Genomic DNA, 18668 nt, shown 5'->3' with positions numbered 1-18668 from the left:
CTTGTATTTTTATCAGTCTACCAACTACTGCACAGGAAAAGCATTTCTAATTCAGAATCATTACCATCCAAGAGACCAAGAAAGTTGTATTCTAATTTTTACCACCTAACATAACAGCTTTAGGACCCAGAGCTCACAAATATACCTTAAATTATCTACATTGGTGGAACTTTTCCATCAGCTCTTCCACAAACAGTCCAAAGGATGCTAACCTGAACCTTAGTGAGGGTAGATATTCTACCCTCATAACCAGGATAACCAATTCTCTAATTTTCTTGCTTCATTTTACCTTCCATACACTCTGGAATGAAAGTAGGGTAGATACTTATACCCACCTTCATTTGTGGATGGACAGGTCATGTGGTCTCCCACACACTTCCCAGGGCTACTAGGAAGAATGAGATAGCATATGGAAAAGCTTGCCACAGCACAAAGTAGTTTCTCAAAAAATACCTGCTGATCTGTTGGCCCAGAGAAGTGACTGCCCAAAGTCACATAAGCAAAACAGAGAGGGAGGTGGTTTCTTTACCACTGTGTAATTGCTTCTGGATAAGCCAAAGTTTAGGGATGCAAAACACGATCCTGAAATGCTGCTATAAGAATATAAGGCACCACCCTGGCAACAGATCAACAAGTCTGAGATAACAGTCAAAGGACAGTCAGAGGGATATTTCTTCCCAGATAGGCCCTGTAACCTACCAAATCACCCAGAGGAAACTTTGCTGTGCCCAGGTAAGCCAGAGGTGTCGGACAGACCCGACTTCATAGAATGCAGCTTTAATCATGTCTTCTCTGTGCTTTAATGCACTGAGCATAGCTAAGTTGATCATATGTCTTGGTTTGCCTAGGACAGAGCCAGTTAATATCTGTTGTTCTGGCATTATTAATATTTTTTATTAAAGTTTTTATTTATTTATTTGACAGAGAGAGAGAAAGAAAGCACAAGCAGGGGGAATGGCAGTCAGGGGGAGAGGGAGAAGCAGGCTTCCCACTGAGCAGAGAGATGAGACTGATGTGAGGCTCAATCCCAGGACCCAGAGATCATGATCTGAGCTGAAGGCACACGCTTAACTAACTGAACTACCCAAGTACCCTAATTGTTTTGGCGTTATTATTAATACTGCCCATTTCTACTCTCCAGTTTTTTTTTTCTTTTTCTCACTCTTGATAAATTATATGATCACCTTACCCATAGGCTACACCATCAAACCTGCTCAGCCTGTAATCCAACACATCACCCATCTGCCAAAAACCTGTCCATACACCTGTTCTTTCCTTTCTTTTCGACATCTACTGGTCAGCTGATGGGCCTTCCACTGTCCACAATCCATGCCACATTCTTTTTCATCTGTTTATATTATCTGTAATTTGCTTCAAAATGCATTAGACAGAGACCGCATAATGGGTACATAGGTGTTAACTCTAATCTCTACTCTAAAGACTATTGATTAAAATTTGTAATTCCTTATTCAGGAATACACACTCCAGAGGTTAGTTAGCATTCAAAAGACTCTAGTCAGAAACCATAACTTTAGAGGCACTTAGTACAGGCCTTTAACTTTCTTTATTTCTGGTTATGACCAGTGGCTTTGTGAATTAGAATCATGGGTGGTAAAAAACATTTTTTTTTTTCACTGACAGCTAGAAATGTGGGATTTTTTGCATTGTTTTCAGGCAGGCCTGCCCTTGCAAAAACAAAGGATAAGCAGTTAGTGAGGAAAAGAAGCAGCAGCCACCACAGAAGCAGCAGCAGCTTTGGAATGGTGTCCCTGGGGTTAGGAATCCAAATGGGTCCTGTGTCTTTGTTTATCAGACTAAAAGGTTACTGAAGTCCTGTCACTAGAACATTGCTCCATCTGTTTCAGTATGTTTTTGTACAAGGACAGAGGAACATGACCCGTGTTGTTCACGGCACAGGTTATGTGACTGTTTTCATACGCGCCTACAAATAAACTTGTTTGTGTATGGCAGAATTCAAGACTCCATGAAAGCCTGACTACCTTGTAAATTATAACATGGAAGCAAGTTACTAGTTAAACAGACCTATGAACCTCTCCTACCTCTAACTTTGGAGGCTACCAGTACCTACCAAAAATCACTGAATACTTGGCATGGGTCGGTCTGCAAAGAGTTCCAGGCACTGTTGCATGTTTTTTTTTCTTGACTATATTGCCTTGTCTTCCCATCCCCCATTCCAATTCATTTCTATCCTTCAAAGCCTGGTTCAAGTGCCCCTCATTAGTCAAAGGCCCTTCTGACGATTCTAGTCTTTTGGATTTCTGTTCTGAACTCTTATACCACTTAGAGCTACATACACAATCCAAGACATGCTTGTTTTTTTTTTTTCTATCATTATTATTTCTTCCTCTAGTTATTTTTGCATATACACTTTTTAAAAGCTGTACTATAAACATTCTGGGTGTGGCAATGTCTTCTTCTCTTGTACAACTTTAATGCCTGACCCAAAGGTAAGCACGTATCTTAGGCTCAGTAAATACTTGCTGACCGGTCAACCTACTTAAGGTTGACTTACTGAGCCCAACAAGCCTTGAGCCTCCATGTATTTGGACTGGAGGCAAGGTGGAGGCCAATTGAAGGATGCTGAATTCTGGGCTGTGGGTTTAGATTTGGTGATGGAGAAAACTGGGAGCTATCACAGGCAGTTATTGTTACATTTCCATGTGAAATATGGGGCCAAAGGAACAGTCCCAGAACATCTGTCCAGGGCAGGAGGCCAATGCATATCCTCCAGATGTTACTCAGGGATCTATGAATACACTCTTCCTGCTCTATTGGCAAGGAGGTAGCAGAGGGGAGGAGGCAAGATCCGGGGGGAAAACTGATGAAATGAAGAGACATTATAAGGCACACCTTCAGAGAGCAGTCGATTTATAGGTTCTGAATATTGCATTATAAATATCAGCATCTTAGAATCTCAGAGTGAGAAAGGGCCCTTAGAGATCATCTGGTCCAACCTCCTGCCCAAAGCAGAATTATTAACTACGGCAGGCTGATGTTAATAAGGATCCCCTGCTGCTTCCTCTGGAAAGCTCCATTTTTCAACAGTCTCTTGCTCACCTTTATATCCGGTTAGGCTCCTGCCCAGAGGACATTCTCACAGTTCAAATACCTTTCTGTTTTCTTTTGGATTGGCTTCTTTTGCATCTGTTTTCCTTACCAATAAGGCGACACAAAAGCAGGCTGTCCAGGTGGTGCATGTTGTACCTCCCTCACCACCCTCACTTTTCTCATTAATTGGTCCATTTTCAAAGCTGAAACTGGCAGGCACTTACTCCTTTAAGGTCTCTCTGTCCCTGCCAAAAACAGCCATGTTAAAAAACCTATTTTATGGCTAGGGTTTCCAAAGTTACAGCCTCTCTCATTCCAACCAGTTTGGCAAGAAGGAGGCCAAAACACAGATTAAGCCATTTTCTCCTCGTTATCGCCCCATTAAGCTTGCAAAGATGCTGTGGAAGCCCAGAGCTTCATCTACCTGTTCTGGCCAAGGAGCCAGGAGAGTTTAGCACCTTCCTCTGAAAAAAGCCATTTATTCAATGAGTCAGGGAGAGGCCCCTCCTCTCCTGGCAAGGAGAGGAAACCCTACAAGTAGAGTGCAGTAAATCCTTGGCTGCTCAGGGCCCTTGGAGAATTCTGGTGAGGCCAGTGTTCCAGGTAGCTTAGGATGACTTCTTTAGACTTTAAAATTCAGAATAATTCCAGTTATTCTGAAAGAAGTTTCTACAAAGTATTCTCTGTATTTCCCCGTCTTCTTAAATAGAGTATCCTAACCATGCCCTGGTCCCTTCTGACTGTTCAGTGTTGTCTGTATTGACACCAATTCTACTGGCTTCAGTGAATCATATGCGTTGTGCAATACTGGTGGTCATATTCAGAATGCAAAAAGCTTTAGATTCTTATAGTCTGAATATAATAGCTCTTAAGCCTCCTTCCTCTACTGCTATCAATGAATCTGCTTTCAATAGAATATCCTCAAAAGAATGTCTAATTCATATACACAACAACATGCATGAATCTCAGAATAATTTTGCTGAGTGCCAAAAAGCTAGACAACCCCCCCCAAAGAGTCCACATGGTATGATTCTGCTTATATAAAACTCTATAGAATACAAAGTAATCTATAGTGACCAAAAGAAAATCAGTGGTTGCCTGGAGCGGAGGGGCAGGGTTGCAAAGGGAAATAAGGTAACCTTCGGGGGTGAAGGGTATATTCCTGGTCTTGATGGTGGTGGTGGTTTCAAGAGTGTAAGTATTTGTCAAAACTTGGCAAACTGTGTACTTTAAATAAGTATCATTTATTTTACGTTAGTCATACCTCAAAGAAGGTATTTTAAATAAGTAAGTAAATAGGTGAATAAATAATAAATAAGAGCCATCCACTTATGCACTCGAATTCTTGTGGGAGCACTCAGGAATGGAGGCATGAGGCGAGTACTTTGCAGGAAGAGAGAGGCAGAGGGAGGCAGGTGGAACACGGCTCTCAGAGCAGACCTCTCCTCAGCTAGCAGCAGGGCAGAGAAGCACCTGCTCTGTGCGTGGAGCTCACCACTTCCTGAGTGTGGCCTCTGCCACAGGCATGCTCTTGGCACTTCATGGGGATTAACTCACTTACTCCTCACCAGGAGCCCGAGAGGTAGAGGTGCAAATTTTATTTTACTACTTTACAGATAAGAGAGATGAAGGCAAAGTGGGTTCTGGATATGAGAGATCATCTAAAACAGATATCCGAAAGATGGTTTCCAAAGTTCTAGGAGTTTACAGACTAAGATAACTCATGAAGGTAGTAGGTACATTTCCGTGGCATTGTGACCAAAACGCTTAACGACTTTATTTCTTATTCGTTAGTAGGTGTAATGGGAATTTAGTAACTGCCACTATAGTAAAAAAGTTGTAAGAAGTTTAAAAACAAAAACAAACCAATAATATATGGGGCAGTCCTCAAGGCCATAGAATACGTGGCTAATACATGTCATTCCCCAAATATCACCCATGCTCCCTAGTTCTATTAGCTAGTGTTTAAACATAATTAATAAAGGATTAGCAAAATATTCTCATCCAATAGGCCAAAACAAAATCCAATTGCTATTTGGATTCCTAATATGCAGATTTACATTTACAATAAAAGGCGATGACTGGGATCCCATTTTTATATTAGCTCTTCCGTTGTACTACTGATCACATACAAATCCGGAAGCAAACAATTCAGCAGTGGCCAGGCTTCAAGGGACAGAAGCAAAGGAAGAGAATGCCGAATAAGCCAGAAATACTTTTTACCTTAAATTACTAGTTCTTGTAAGAAGAAACTCCAACTAATGTCAGAACCTGTTATGTATCTTCATAGTGTATCATATACCACTAGGTGTAATAAACTATACATAGCTCTCAATTTAAAATCAGGCTCAGTCAATCTCACAGACACTTTCATCAAGTTAAAGAATCATTACAAATATTATTATGAGTAAGTGTCAGTGCTGCAGGAGCTAGTATGTATCTCAGCCTGGCACTCAATAAATACATATTAAATTAACGAGTGGAGTTCAAGATCCTGTTGCTCAAAATGAGGACAACCAGTCAAACATCACAGTTTTTTCCTTTTTAACAAGGTGCATTATGGACTGATGGGCTGTGAGTTTTTACCTCTTTGTACATGCCATTGTAGTGCTCCTCGTGAGACTTCAATAAAGATTCATGGCTTAACTGACTGCAATTTACTGACTCCGCGATTTTTCTCAGGACCAGTGCTGGGACAGGTCCTCTGTTATTTTCTGTGTATATTCTAGAATATAAATTACACTGCCAATACAAAATAAACGACATTAAACCATGCATTGAATTCTAAGGAAATGCCCTAAAAATGCCTTTCACATAGCCCCTCCTTGCATTCTGCCTCATTTCCGGCTACTTCTTTCCTACTGCAGAGACTCTACATTCACTCTTAGAGATGTTCAGTCACTAGGTCTATTGCATGATGTAGCCACTACTACAAATAAGGCTTATATTATTTTTTTGCCTCTCTATCTAAATATTTTCATCTCTCAGTTCCAGACCACTCTGCTTGATCCTCTGAGAAGGCAAATAATTTCTTCTGTCAATGGATATGATTCCCCAGAAGATACTGATGCATTTGGGAGTATAGTTTGGCCAGTGAAGGAGATAACCTGAAACCACAAACCGCCCTAAACACTCTATTATTAACAAAGAGAAAAAGGCCGAATTGAGTTGGAGAAAAGCCTTGCTGAATGATAAATTGCCAGACCCTGTGTAGCTCAGGAGGTTTCACCCCAGCTGCATTTTTATGAATTCTTGAGGAAAGAACTTTGAAATGGAAAGTCTAATAGTCAGGATTTGAATGGCTGCATTTGCTCCGTAAGTGGCCTGAGTCTTGAGAAACATGGCTGAGAAATTCACCCTGTACATCTCCCCACTCCTGACCCTTTAGGTTGCTCTCCTCACGCAAAATCACATCATTCAAATTGCTGCCAGTACTTTTATTCCAGTTTAAGCTGTGGATTTAGGGTAATAGCCATAATTCCAGAAACTTCTCTGGAAGCAAGCAGTTGTTATTCTGGTTAAAGGCTCTGACTCAACCTTGCTATTTTTTATAACTGTTTGGGTTTTTTATTCTCCTTGAGTTATGGCTTCCTATTTGTTTTATTTCCTCCCTCCTACTACCTTGGAAGCCTCTTGAGAGAAGTTTCTACAGTATCCATTCAGGTCCTTGATCATTAGTGGACACTTATTATACCTTTGAAACATGGAATTGACTGTCAAGGGGAAGCCTAGCAGGATAAAAACAAAGTGACTCTACCCTACCGGTTGATTACAATGTTATAGCTGCCCTTAACTTTAGAGGAGACATTTTAGAAGCAGGGAGAGAGTACAATAGGTTTCCAAGCGGCAAGGATTTACCTTCTCTAGATAGCTACGTACTTCAGACCACCCAGCTACCACACATGGGCACAAATGATGTGTGTCACTGTTAACCCTACCCACCATCAGTAGAGAGGAAGGTCCAAATACAGGCTGAGCCCCGATGATTAGAAGAGTTCAAATCATACTTATAGATAAAGGATATGGTGTCTAGGATGCGCTTTAAAATATTCCAGAAAAACAAAGATTTCGTTTGTTTTTGTATTTTTGGTGGGGGGGAAAGAGATAAAACAAGAATTAACAATGTTGATAATTACTCAAAGTTAAGTGATGGTACATGAGGTATATATACTATTCTATTTTTGTGTGTATTTGAAAGATTAAGTAACTTTTAAAAAATTAGGTAAAAAGTAAGACAAATGTGAGAGGTGCCCTTAGAAACTGTCCAAGCAAGAGAAGAAGAGCTTTCTTCTGTCTGTTAGAATTTTTATGTCATTTTAAAATGATATTGTGGATATTACAAGAAACTTCACTTTGAGTCTTATTTCATGAGGGCCCCAAGTCTGAGAACACAGAGAGTTAGGTGTCCATATATTCTAAAGAGAGGTGCTAGAATCTCTATACAATAGTTGCAAGTAAGGTGGCTATTATGGATCAAGTTGTGTCCTCCAAAAAGGTAGGTTGAAGTCCTAATCCCAGGTACCTATGGATCTCATCCTATTTAGAAATAAATTCTTTGCAGATGTACTCAAGTGAAGAAGAGCATGTTGGACTAAGGTGAACTCTAGGATTTGAATGGCTGCATTTGCCATTGACCGGTGTCGTTACGAGAAGAGATGACACACAGAAACACACACAGAGGGAAAAAAGCCATGCAAAGACAAGGCAGAAATCAGAGGGATGCATCTGCAAGTCAAGGAATGTTAAGGGTTGCTGGCAACCATCAGAAGCTAGGAGAGGCATAGAACAGATTCTCCCTGAGAGTGTCCAGAAGGAGCCAAGTCTGCTGATACCTTGGTTTCAGACTTCTATTCTCCAGTACTGTGACAGAATGGATTTCTGTTGTTTTGAGCCACCCAGTTTGTGGTAATTTGCTACTTCAGCTCTAGGAAACTAATTCAGTGGCCAAACATTGGTTCTGTTGCTCATAGCTCATTATTCTTCCTTCTTCTATCATGTAATATGGGGACTTGGAGACAGCTGGGGAGAATGCATCTCTACAGAGAGTTTCCAGGAAGTATGGCTCTTTCTGCTCAACTCTTCATATTCAACCAAGTCAAGGAGCTTCCAGAAAACTGTTGGGGAGCTTGACCTGTGTCTCTGGATTCTGAAGGATTCAGAACCTAGTGCCTGATTCCCATGTGAAGATGTCCAACAGCAGCAGCCTGTGGTAATTGAAGAATGGTGAGGACTGTGCTGGCTTCCAAGTATTTCCTGTGGGCTACAAGAAAGGCCAATGGATTCTGCAGAAGTGGCTAGGCATATGCCCTTTTGAAAGGATACTGCTCAAGAACTGAGGGAGCCACAGCAGAAAGATTCAACATGAGGTTTGCCACCAGCAGCTTGAAGTAGAAGGGAGATTCAAAAGTTGTTCAGACAGAGGAGGCATCAGAGTACTTTGAAACCATTAAGGGTTGGACCTTAGGAAGTAGAAGATTGACAAAAAACCCACAAACCTGCCCCATGAGAGAAGGTTCACCTAACACAAAATGAGCCCAATATGGTAGAAGAAGAAAACTTGCTACTAAAAGTTGTGCTTTTTTCCTCAAGTTTTCTTTTCTCTTGGGGTACGGAGTGTAGAAAAACAAATTCTATCAAGAAGAAGGTCAGAAAGAGGAAAGATATCACACTCCATCCCTCCCCATCCCCTGCCTTTCTGAGCTCGTGTGATGTGGAGCTTTTTGCCACTGTTGACCTAACAATCCAATACCTCAAAATGAGACTGTCTGTTGATATCTAAAAATGACTTGGAAAACTAGGGGCTCTGTGACATCACCAAAGACAGAGAGAGCCAGTGGCAGGTAGAAATTAAATTTGTTTCTTTCTTACACCCTACTCCAGCCAGCTTATCCAATAAACCAGTAATACTTGCTAGTTTCACCATCTCTAAAGTAGTATAAGCTACCTAACGGTAAGAGCTATGTAATATATGCCTTTAATTACTTCATACAAATATCTAACAGAATCTTGAACACAAAATATCTAGCAATAATTTTAGCTAGTTAAACACTCCTTAAATCCCTTGGGTTTTATGATTAGCACAATACCTATAATTCATATACTTTTTGAAAATGTATAAAGTACTTCCGTATTTGTGGATGTGTGCTGTGTGTAATTTCATCTTCTCAACAATCATGTAAGTTCAGGAAGGCAGACATTAGCCCCAAACATCTAGTTCAAGAAATGAAGATTCACCTTCTCTAGCTAGTGAATGATGGTGAAAGACTCCAGTCATGGTCTTCTAATTTCAAAGCCAATGCTCTTTTTCTCCAACACAAGGTTTCCTATAAATTGAGAGTAGTTTGGGGAGGAAGGATCTTGGGTTCTGAGAATTAGTGGCAAATGATGACTCTGGGAGGCAAGGGAAAGATGTGCCTGGTCACATCATACCCAAGACTTCATCTGTATGTACCGAGCTTGAAAAGAATATATGCATGCTCATTCATGAAGTTCATATCAATGTTCTCATGTCCTACTTGGGGTGGTTGGACATCTTGCCTTCTCCTATAAATCCCCCTCACTCAAAGACAGGAGCCATGGCTAACATTCCATCTCCACCCCTTTTCAGATCCTGGCAGCCATGCACCATCATCACTCATGCACAGAAATGTTTTCCCAGCCTCCCTTTAGAAGACCATGTGCTCTGAAATGCAGCTTCAAGCCTAGTAATAGATTTTCCCCAAGCCACCCATACTCTTTTGTCTGTGACCAATTGCACAATTTCAAATCCAGCTGGCTTGGCTTAGGGGTGTGGTTGGAAGCCAAAAAAGAGTTTGTCTTAATGCAGCACAAACACAGAGTCACAATCATGGCTTTGGCTTCCCTAGTCCCTTGCTTGACCCCACTGAGTGAACTGACTATGACATCACCCCTGTTTACTTTCAAGGTCTCAGTGCCTACCCAAAGATTCATCAACCAACCTGGTTCTGACCCAACTTCAGTCCCTGGAGTCCAAAGATATTTATTTCTTTGAACCTCAGTTTCTGCATTTGTAGAATATGATAGTCATTTCATTTTGCAGAACTGTTATGAAGATTTAAGGAAATTATATATGTAAAGCACTTGTCACTGTGCCTGCACAGAGTATAACTTCAATAAACAGTGACAACAATAATAATAATATTAAAAATAAGTCATAATTTTTACTTATTATATTGCAAACCATAATAGCTTGAAATCTGAACTGGCCACCTTCTTAGTTGGGTTAGTTTTCTTTGGCTCCATGCAAATTTAATGAGGTAGTGGATCACATGTCCCATTCTATTAACTTTTTTTCCAAATCAACATCATTACTAGTTGAACACTGTGCTGGGCACTGTGGGAATTTCAAAGAAGAGGAAGACACACTTCTAGACTTGTAGGAACCATGAGTCTCACAGAAGAGTTAAGGCATACACATATTAAGCTACTGGATGGCAATATAGCCTAGTGACAGTTTAGCAAAGTTAGAAAATGCCTTTCTTTCCAATCTCACTGAAACTCATCCCTTCTTAGAAATTCCTCCAGCTGTCAATCATCAGCTTTGGCCCCCAGTGCCCAAACATGTTTCTAAATGGAAGCTATGTTGGAGCACGTTTTTTCTATTAGTACAAGCAGCTGTCATGTACAAATTGATGGTTATCTGAAGATCTATTAGGGAGAGGAAGGTGGTCACCTTGATGTCACCAGAATATATATATATATATGCACACATAGAATCCCCACATTCAACCTCTTTGAAATGAACTTGCTCATTATATTATAAAAAATACATAATTGTGTGGACAATTTCTCCATCATAATCTGCTCTATAATTCAGAAAAAATTCTACCTTGCCAAAGGAAATAAGATGTTGGCAATCAACATGTCTCCTCAAACCTTGTCAAAGAGCCATAACTGTTACAAAATAAACAAATAGATCATCAAAACATTCCTTTTCCCTTTCCCCCTTGCTCTCTCTGTCTCTGTCTCTCTCTGTCTCTTTGTCTCTTTTTTTTTTTTTTTCCACTTTGAATGCTCTATTGGATTGTAGAAGATTTCACAGTTTTCTCCAGCTCTGGAAAAATCGTTAGGCCCTTCTGCTGGTCGGCTTTGGAAACATTTGGAACAAATTATCTCTACTTTTGGAATCTGAATAAAGGAATGTGAGCCTCACTAGAGAAATGTGAAATCTAGGGTGGGATTCGCGAAATGGTTTAAGGTTTGCTTTTGCACACATACTTTTTTTTAGTTTGTTTGGGTTTGGAACATAGTACAAGAAAAATAACAGGACTTGCAATGTGCTTTCCATAATTCCTTTGCTTTTCATAAAACCCACTGGCCCCTCCCCCAGTGCTCCATCATCACCCTCAGTAGCTTCCCAGCTTGAATGTCAAGCATGTGCTTCTTACATAACATGAAATCCACCAGTTAAGGTAAGGTGAAAGGAAGGAGATTTTTCTAGGGATTTTCTTAACTCAACCCCACGTATACCTTTTGTTATGCTACCAACTTCATGATGTCCAAATACCCCTCCAAGAAGTTGACAAAGTCCCCGAGGAAGTTATTGAAACTTCATGAATATCAATATTGAGTTGTGTTATCTGAGCACCAAAGTAGCTATATCAGAGCATAACCTCAGTGCAACTCAAGCTATTTAGGTTCTGACGGAGCTGATTTCAGTCCTATACCGCTCTCAAGACTTTGGTCATCTTTTTTGCCCAGGTGCTGTGGTTGGTATTTGGTGATACCAAGAAGGAGGACCTAAGAGGTTGAGAGATAACATAGACATCTTCCCGGGTCACAGGTGCTTCTAAGACATTCTTCTTGGTGTTTCTAGACTACACTCCCTTCCTGCTCTGCAGACATAGCACCTTCGGGAAGAGAGGGCACTCAGTTTCACAGAAGGGGCCAACATCAGGGAATAGAGGACTCCAGAACCTCGGCTTCAGAAGGGGGAAATCCTTATGGAACATTTTCCCCCCTTTGTTTTTCATGTTGCTAAGAGAGCCATAGTGATCACACCTGTTTAATCTTCTAAACAGTCTATTTTCAACATTCTCTTCAATTATTCCTGGACAAATAAGACATTTGTCAAATCATGTCTTCATTTTTAGTTCAGAAAAAATGTAGACACTCCAATACTTCTACAGTTTATAAAGCCTATTCAGAGGTTCCCTAAGACCTCGTCAAACCTCAGCAGTTCTTTCCCTCAACCCTACACAATGGCTTAGTTAGTAAATATGTATCCCATTCAACCAATGATAAGATGGAAATGCCTGGGTTAGGTTCACCCACTGCTGAATGGAAAAGCACACATGGCCTATACAACATCATATTACTCAGCCTTAAAAAAGAATGAAATTCTTTTTTTTTTTTAAGATTTTATTTATTTATTTGTGAGAGAGAGAGAAGCAGACTCCCTGCCTTGAAAACATTGTGCTAAGTGAAATAAGCCAGACACAAGGACTAATATTGTATAATTTCCCTTACATGAGGTACCTATAAGAGGAAAATTCATAGAGACAGAAAATAGAATAAAGGCTACCAGGGAATGAGGAAGGGGAGAAAGAGTAAATGAAAAGTTACTGTCTAATGAGTACAGAGTTTCCATTTGGGTTGATGGGAAAGTTCTGGAAATGGATGGTGGTAATGGTGGCATAACACTGTGAATGTACTTAATGTCATGGAACTGTACACTTAAAATGCTTAAAGTGGTCAATTTAATGTTACATATATTTTATCACAATAAGAAAACAAAGTTTTGGGACTAAACTAAAGGTTTGCAGACTCTTATTACTGGAAAGAGAGCCTAATAACATTCTTTGAGGTAAAGAGATACGTTATGGCTGCTACCAAGTAGGTAGAATCGCTCATAATAGAAAACTGTGGTGCACAGAACCTTACTCGAATCAGGGACATTTTGGACAGAGCATCTGTTATTAAGAGTAGGACTAGGTAGCCCTCCATTGCCTTCTCCCATCAGGAATTTTCTAATGAGGTTTCCTGCATCCTAGACAGAAACCAAGGTTAGGAAATTTGCAGAGCCTGTCTTAGGTCTGCTTATCCATCTACAGCATGAAAAGAGGTGATCCCAGAAGAAAGGTCTGCCTTCACTTCTTAGCACTTGAGCTCTGGAAGCATCATACCTAGAGCTCTATCTATTCTTTCACACCGTAACCCAGCCCACTAGTAAATGGGACCAAAGAAGGGCTATGGTTCTGAGCAACGCAATGGGTCCCTCCCATCCAAGAGTGCAAAGGGATCAGATGAAATGACTAGAGAGGTGCTTGACAGAGAGGCAGGGGGCCTGGGAGAAACACTTTTGCTCCTCTCTCCAACATAGTTCATTTGCTGCCCAGAGTCCTTTCTCTTGTTCCTGAGTGCTTTCCCATATATTTTAGATTATTGATGATATGAGCCCCCAAATCAATGGAGTGCTCCTGCAGTTTGGGGAAGGTGTAAAGAATCTGAAAATGAAGTGCCACCAAGAAAAAGAGGATAACCATTATTCATGAGAATCAGAACCACCTCTTGGGACGGCAGAGTAAAACCTGTGAAGAGCATGTATTCAGGTAGAAATGCTTCTAACAGAAAAGTGTGGTTCTGGGAACTTTACTCACATCAGGTATACTCTGGACAGAGCATTTCTTAACATTTTTCCTGCTGGTGTCAAGAAGCACAAAACAGTTTAAAATAAAGAGCGTCATCTTGGAATTCCCTCCTTTGATTTGGAAAGATGGTAGCAAAGTGTGAAAGAAAGGCCATCCAACTAAGTGTCAGGAGGCTGGGGCTGGAACACAGACTCTGCCACTCTGTGTGCCTCTGGGTCAATCATGTCTGCTTTATTCCTCAACTTCTCCACTGGACAAATGACAAACTGGTTTAGAGCAGTGGTGTAAACTGGCACATGCTTTGGAGTGTGTTCTAAGAAGTATTTATGTGAGGATTCTCCTCCCTACTTAGTGATTCAGACTCTGTATATGTATGTGTGTGTTGGGAGAGTAAAGCAGTAAGTGGGGAGTTGGGAGGGTGGCGCACACACACAGGCTTTCAAAACAGTTCCTCTGATGATTCAATATGCACCCCTGGTTGTCATCTATTGATCAAAATTATAGCGAAGGTCACTTGCAGTTCTAATATTCCTAAGATTTTATAAAAACAAAGACTAAATACCTACTAAAAACCATCAAACGTAGTTTTTACAAAGATCTTATGAGAAAATAATGCATATGAATGTCCTAGAATATGGTACTATACAAATGTAAGCAATTATTAGGGTTCCCATAATTTTGTGTATTATTCAAGTGGTTCATCAAATATTGACCAAACCCTCTTAGATTAGAAATTCTGCAATGATAAGTCTAGGGAATAGGATCTACACTTGGCACTTTTGCTTGAGTTTTTCCTAGGGAGAGCATTTCCCAAAATAATAATATTCCTGCTTGTTTTCTGATAATGTGAATGCACGTAAGTCGAAACAGGATAGCCCCAGATATATGCCCATTTCCTAGTAAAGGTAAGCCATGGAAAACATGGATCTATCTAAAATCTACCTATTTTTCTCAGCTCAGATGCTGTGTCTCCTGAAGATTTCTGGTCTTACTAAAGAGATGTGTGTTGTTTTATTGTCACCACACTATCCCTAGAAGCTGATAGCTGTCCTTGTGTCCTGGCTTCTAGAATGACCCTTAAGGTAGAGTTTGTTAGTATGCCACAAAGTTTCTTAGCCTAGAAACTTTCATTTCCATTGAGCTAATGAGAGTGCTGTCACCTAAATTTTCATTGTTTTAAGAGCAAGTGGAGGCTGACAGTTTCCTTTCAAGCTTGAATGATGAAGAGAAAACATCCCACAGCCTCATCTGGTTGGCTTGCTGCGAGGTAATGAGCCCTGTGTAGCACCCATCTCTGCTAGACTGGGATGACCTTATGTCTGGTAATGCATCAGGGAAGAGTGAAAAACGTACTGCGGGTCCCGCCAACAATTCCTCCAGGACGTGCTGAATGTGCCAAACGGTTTAGTAAATAGATCTCAAGTTACTGTGTTGAAACCTATTCCAACGTATTGCAACACAGAATGTCTCAATCTAAAGGTCATGCTTTACTTTGTGAAGACCCTGTAAGAAGGAGACAAGGGGGTGGCTGGACAGGGAATGAATGGAGGTGAGAGTCAGGAGACAGAATATTCGTAACATTTAAAAACAAATTTCAAAACCTTCCCTAACTGCATCCTATTCCTAGCCCAGACAAAGACTTGTTGCCAGCCTTTGTTCCAAGACTTGCTGGAGTTTCCTGGGGTAGGGTAACAGTACGGTATGGGTGGGGGTAGGGGAAGCTGGCCTATGTCCTACAAAGGCTGGGAGAGCGTACCATGACGGTGTGAAGCTAGGATGGAGTTCAAAGGGCTCAACTTTCCTGATGGCTGCTTCTGCTGCTTCTGCTGCTTCTGCTGCTTCTTTTTCTCCTCCTTCTCCTCCTCCTTCTTTTCTCTTCTCTTCCCTCCTTTCCTTTTCTTCCTTCCTTCCTTCCTTCCCTTGGCTGTTTTTTCCTTTCCTGACTTCTTGCTTTCTTAGCTTTTGGAGTTCTTTGGGGGAAGAATAAAAGAGGACTTAGATATATGAATCTTGCTTAAAATAACTGCTGGACATTGCCTGGGTGCAGAGAAGAGTAAAAAGATTGGAAAGAACTTGGATCAAATCTGGCATTGTAAGTACATGTAAGCAGTGGCTGCCTCCATACTGTGGTTTGAAAAATGCCTGGGGAAGGGACATCTTGCTCCCACCATTATTGGCTTTTATTACTGAAGATCTTAAACAAAGTGTTTACTTTGATTCAGTGGATACCTGTTGAACAGCTATTATGTTCTTAGTGATGTATGGTATCAAAAAGTCAATACCCACTTCCAAGAAGCTCACTCCCTTTTGAGTGATGGGCTTTTGCCCCACTACCCCCACATGTGCTTACATTGCTTTTCTGTGTTTTCAAATTATAATTTCTCTTTCACATTTTCTCTTTTTGCCTCCTTCCCACTGCCATTAAACTTGAAATCTCCAGAGCATGCGTTTTATACAGAGTGCTGAACATATCCCTGAGAACAACAGTGAAAACGGGAAAAAACCCTACCTATATTTTCCAGTGTCTATTAGTGCAAGAGCCCAAGAATCCATGAGGTGAAAAGGGGAGGTCAGGCTACATCCTGGTGTTTGGAACCTGTCTCGGCAAACAAGTCCATGGAGAAGAGAACCTTAATTTATTTGAGTGGCTACAGAGCAACATCACTCTGAAGAATGAAGTATCTGGATGCTATGGTGGCATCTTCAGTCCTCAGAACACACTGACTCAATGACATTAGCTTGAATTTTATTAAATTGCTGATATCTGACTGCTTTCACCTACAAAAATGACAATTTTCTAAGGTTCAGTCTAATACAAAGCAGAATTTGGAAAAGCCCATGATGGAAGCAAACACAATCACAAGAAGGAAAGAGAAGCATATGGTTAGATTTAGGAACTTATACTTCTTGAAACTCTATTTCTGGCTATAGACTGAAAATAGCTCTCTAAATTCTTATGTTAAAACCTGATTCCCTGTGAGGGTATTAAGAGGTGGGGTCTTTGGGAAATGATCTTGAAGGTGGAGCCCATGTGAATGGAAGCAGTCCCTTTATAGAACAGACCTCAGAGAGCTCCTTTCACCTAGTGAGGGCATAGTAAAAGATGGCTATCTATGAACCAGGGAGTAGGCTTTCTCCAGATACTCTACCTGCCAGTGCCTCCATGATCCTGGATTTCCCAGCTTCCAGAACTGTGAGAAATAAATTTATCATTTGCAAGCCACCCAGTTTGTTTTGTTACAGCAGCCCAAATGGACTAGAACACCTCTCTTCTTCCCTTTGGCCTTCTCAAACTTATTACATCTCTATGCGTAAATACTTTTAAGGGGGAATGCAGCTGGCTGACAGCAAGACTCTAACACAAGGGGTGGTTTCGAGGGGAGAGGCTTGACTTAAAGAACAGGACGAAGTCACCAGGAAATTGAGTGGACATCACAAAATAGCAAAATTTGTTACTTTGTAGTTCTGTTAACAATCAGTTCACTAAGGTTATTGTTCCAACAGTCTCAAAGTGTTTGCATTAGCTAGAAGGCATTAAGGAACATATACAGTATTTATGCAACAAAATCACAGCTTGGTTGCCATCACAATTTGTTTACTCCATAAAAATAGTCTTGTGAGGTCCACAAGTTCTGAATTACACACCTCAAGACCACTCTGCATTAAGATGCAGCCAGGTGGTGTTTTTATTTGTTTTTTCTATATTTATATTAAGCAAGATCAAAAGAAAATCGACTCAACTTGGCATTCATCCCTTTTGTCTAATTTTGTGTTTCAAAAGAATTACTAAAAAAAGTCTGTGTGATCTCCAATTTATCAGTTCAAGTATTGGGGATAACTGATTATGCTGAACGATTTTTAAGTTTTGTTTCAAGTCCACGAGCTTCAGGTTCTCTGATATAGTAGAAAAAGCCCTAAACTGGAAGTCAGGGTTCCAAGCTAGTCCTGCAAAAAAATACTTGTGTGATCTTGAGAAGTAAACAAGACACATCTGTTCATCCATGATAGGAGAAGACTGGACCACATATCCCATTCTAGTTCAACCCAATGTTCCTTGAAAGGCTGAAAGAGAAAGAGGAGACTTCCCTAATTACAAGTGGGAAAAGAGAAAGAGGTTAATCAGAAAATGACATTTTCTGACCTGAAATTTTATGAATCCTACCTGAAAGATCAAACAAATACATAACATTTATCAGACTGGTTGTATTCACCTGGACAGGAAATTCCATGTCAGAGTGTATTACCGAAGTCCTATTCTATCCTTCTGTGTCGACTGATATTTTTAGCCAATTGTTGATAGGCCAGCCCTTAGAAATGTTTAAGCCCTCAATTAGTGTACACTATTATTCCTTAGTTGGAAATAAGAGCTGATGTTCTGAATTGATAGTCTTTCCAAATGGCTAGACTCTCTAAGCTCTAGGTTCTAACCAACCTAACCTAACTAACATGTATCTAGCACGAAATTAGATCATTTGTCCTATCTATGAATGTAAGGTGTGACAATCCCAACAAGGAGGACCTTTTTGAAGCTAGATAAAATTAATCCGATAGAAATATTTCCCACTCATTCCTACCTTGAGCTGTTCCAGAGTAAGTCCTGGAGAACAGACTGTTCTATTTTTTTTTTAAATCAAAATCATCTAAACTTAATTTTAAATATGTGTTCTTCCATCAAAAACATCACACATATATCAGAATGACACTCCTTATCTCATCTTGTTTCTCTCCCACCATGTCTGCTCCTCATCCTCAACCACAAAACAAACCAACACAAAACAAAAAAGTCAGACTGGCTAAGTTTTCAATGACTCAATTGATAGGGCATTATAGAATCAGTCAGAGAGAAGATGCTGAAACCTCTCCACCTTCCTGCTGCCTGGTGCCCTTTGGGAGTCTCTCCAAATGTCCCTTTGCTCTCTGCAGCAGCTCTAAAAATAGAGGATGACTGCTCGGTACAGGTGTTGTTTGTGAAATGTTCTTCTTGCATTT

The 18668-nt window shown here is 40.5% G+C and overlaps 2 long non-coding RNA genes across 2 annotated transcripts in view; one reads left to right on the top strand and one right to left on the bottom strand.

Moving 5' to 3' along the window:
• LOC101676789 overlaps positions 1-16893 on the top strand; it is a 36626-nt gene extending 19733 nt beyond the window's left edge. Inside the window, exon 3 of the long non-coding RNA XR_199377.3 lies at positions 16120-16893. This is a non-coding gene — a long non-coding RNA (uncharacterized LOC101676789). The remainder of the gene's footprint in view (positions 1-16119) is intronic.
• The window catches only part of LOC106005747, a 247672-nt gene that overhangs the window by 124293 nt on the left and 104711 nt on the right, over positions 1-18668 (bottom strand). The window lies entirely within an intron of this gene.

This window comes from Mustela putorius, unplaced genomic scaffold (assembly GCF_011764305.1).
Source record: "Mustela putorius furo isolate JIRA1106 unplaced genomic scaffold, ASM1176430v1.1 tig00003858_pilon_pilon_pilon, whole genome shotgun sequence".
Lineage (NCBI taxonomy): Eukaryota > Metazoa > Chordata > Mammalia > Carnivora > Mustelidae > Mustela > Mustela putorius.
Note: the sequence above shows the minus strand (reverse complement) of the source record. Positions and strands in the feature narration are given on the sequence as shown.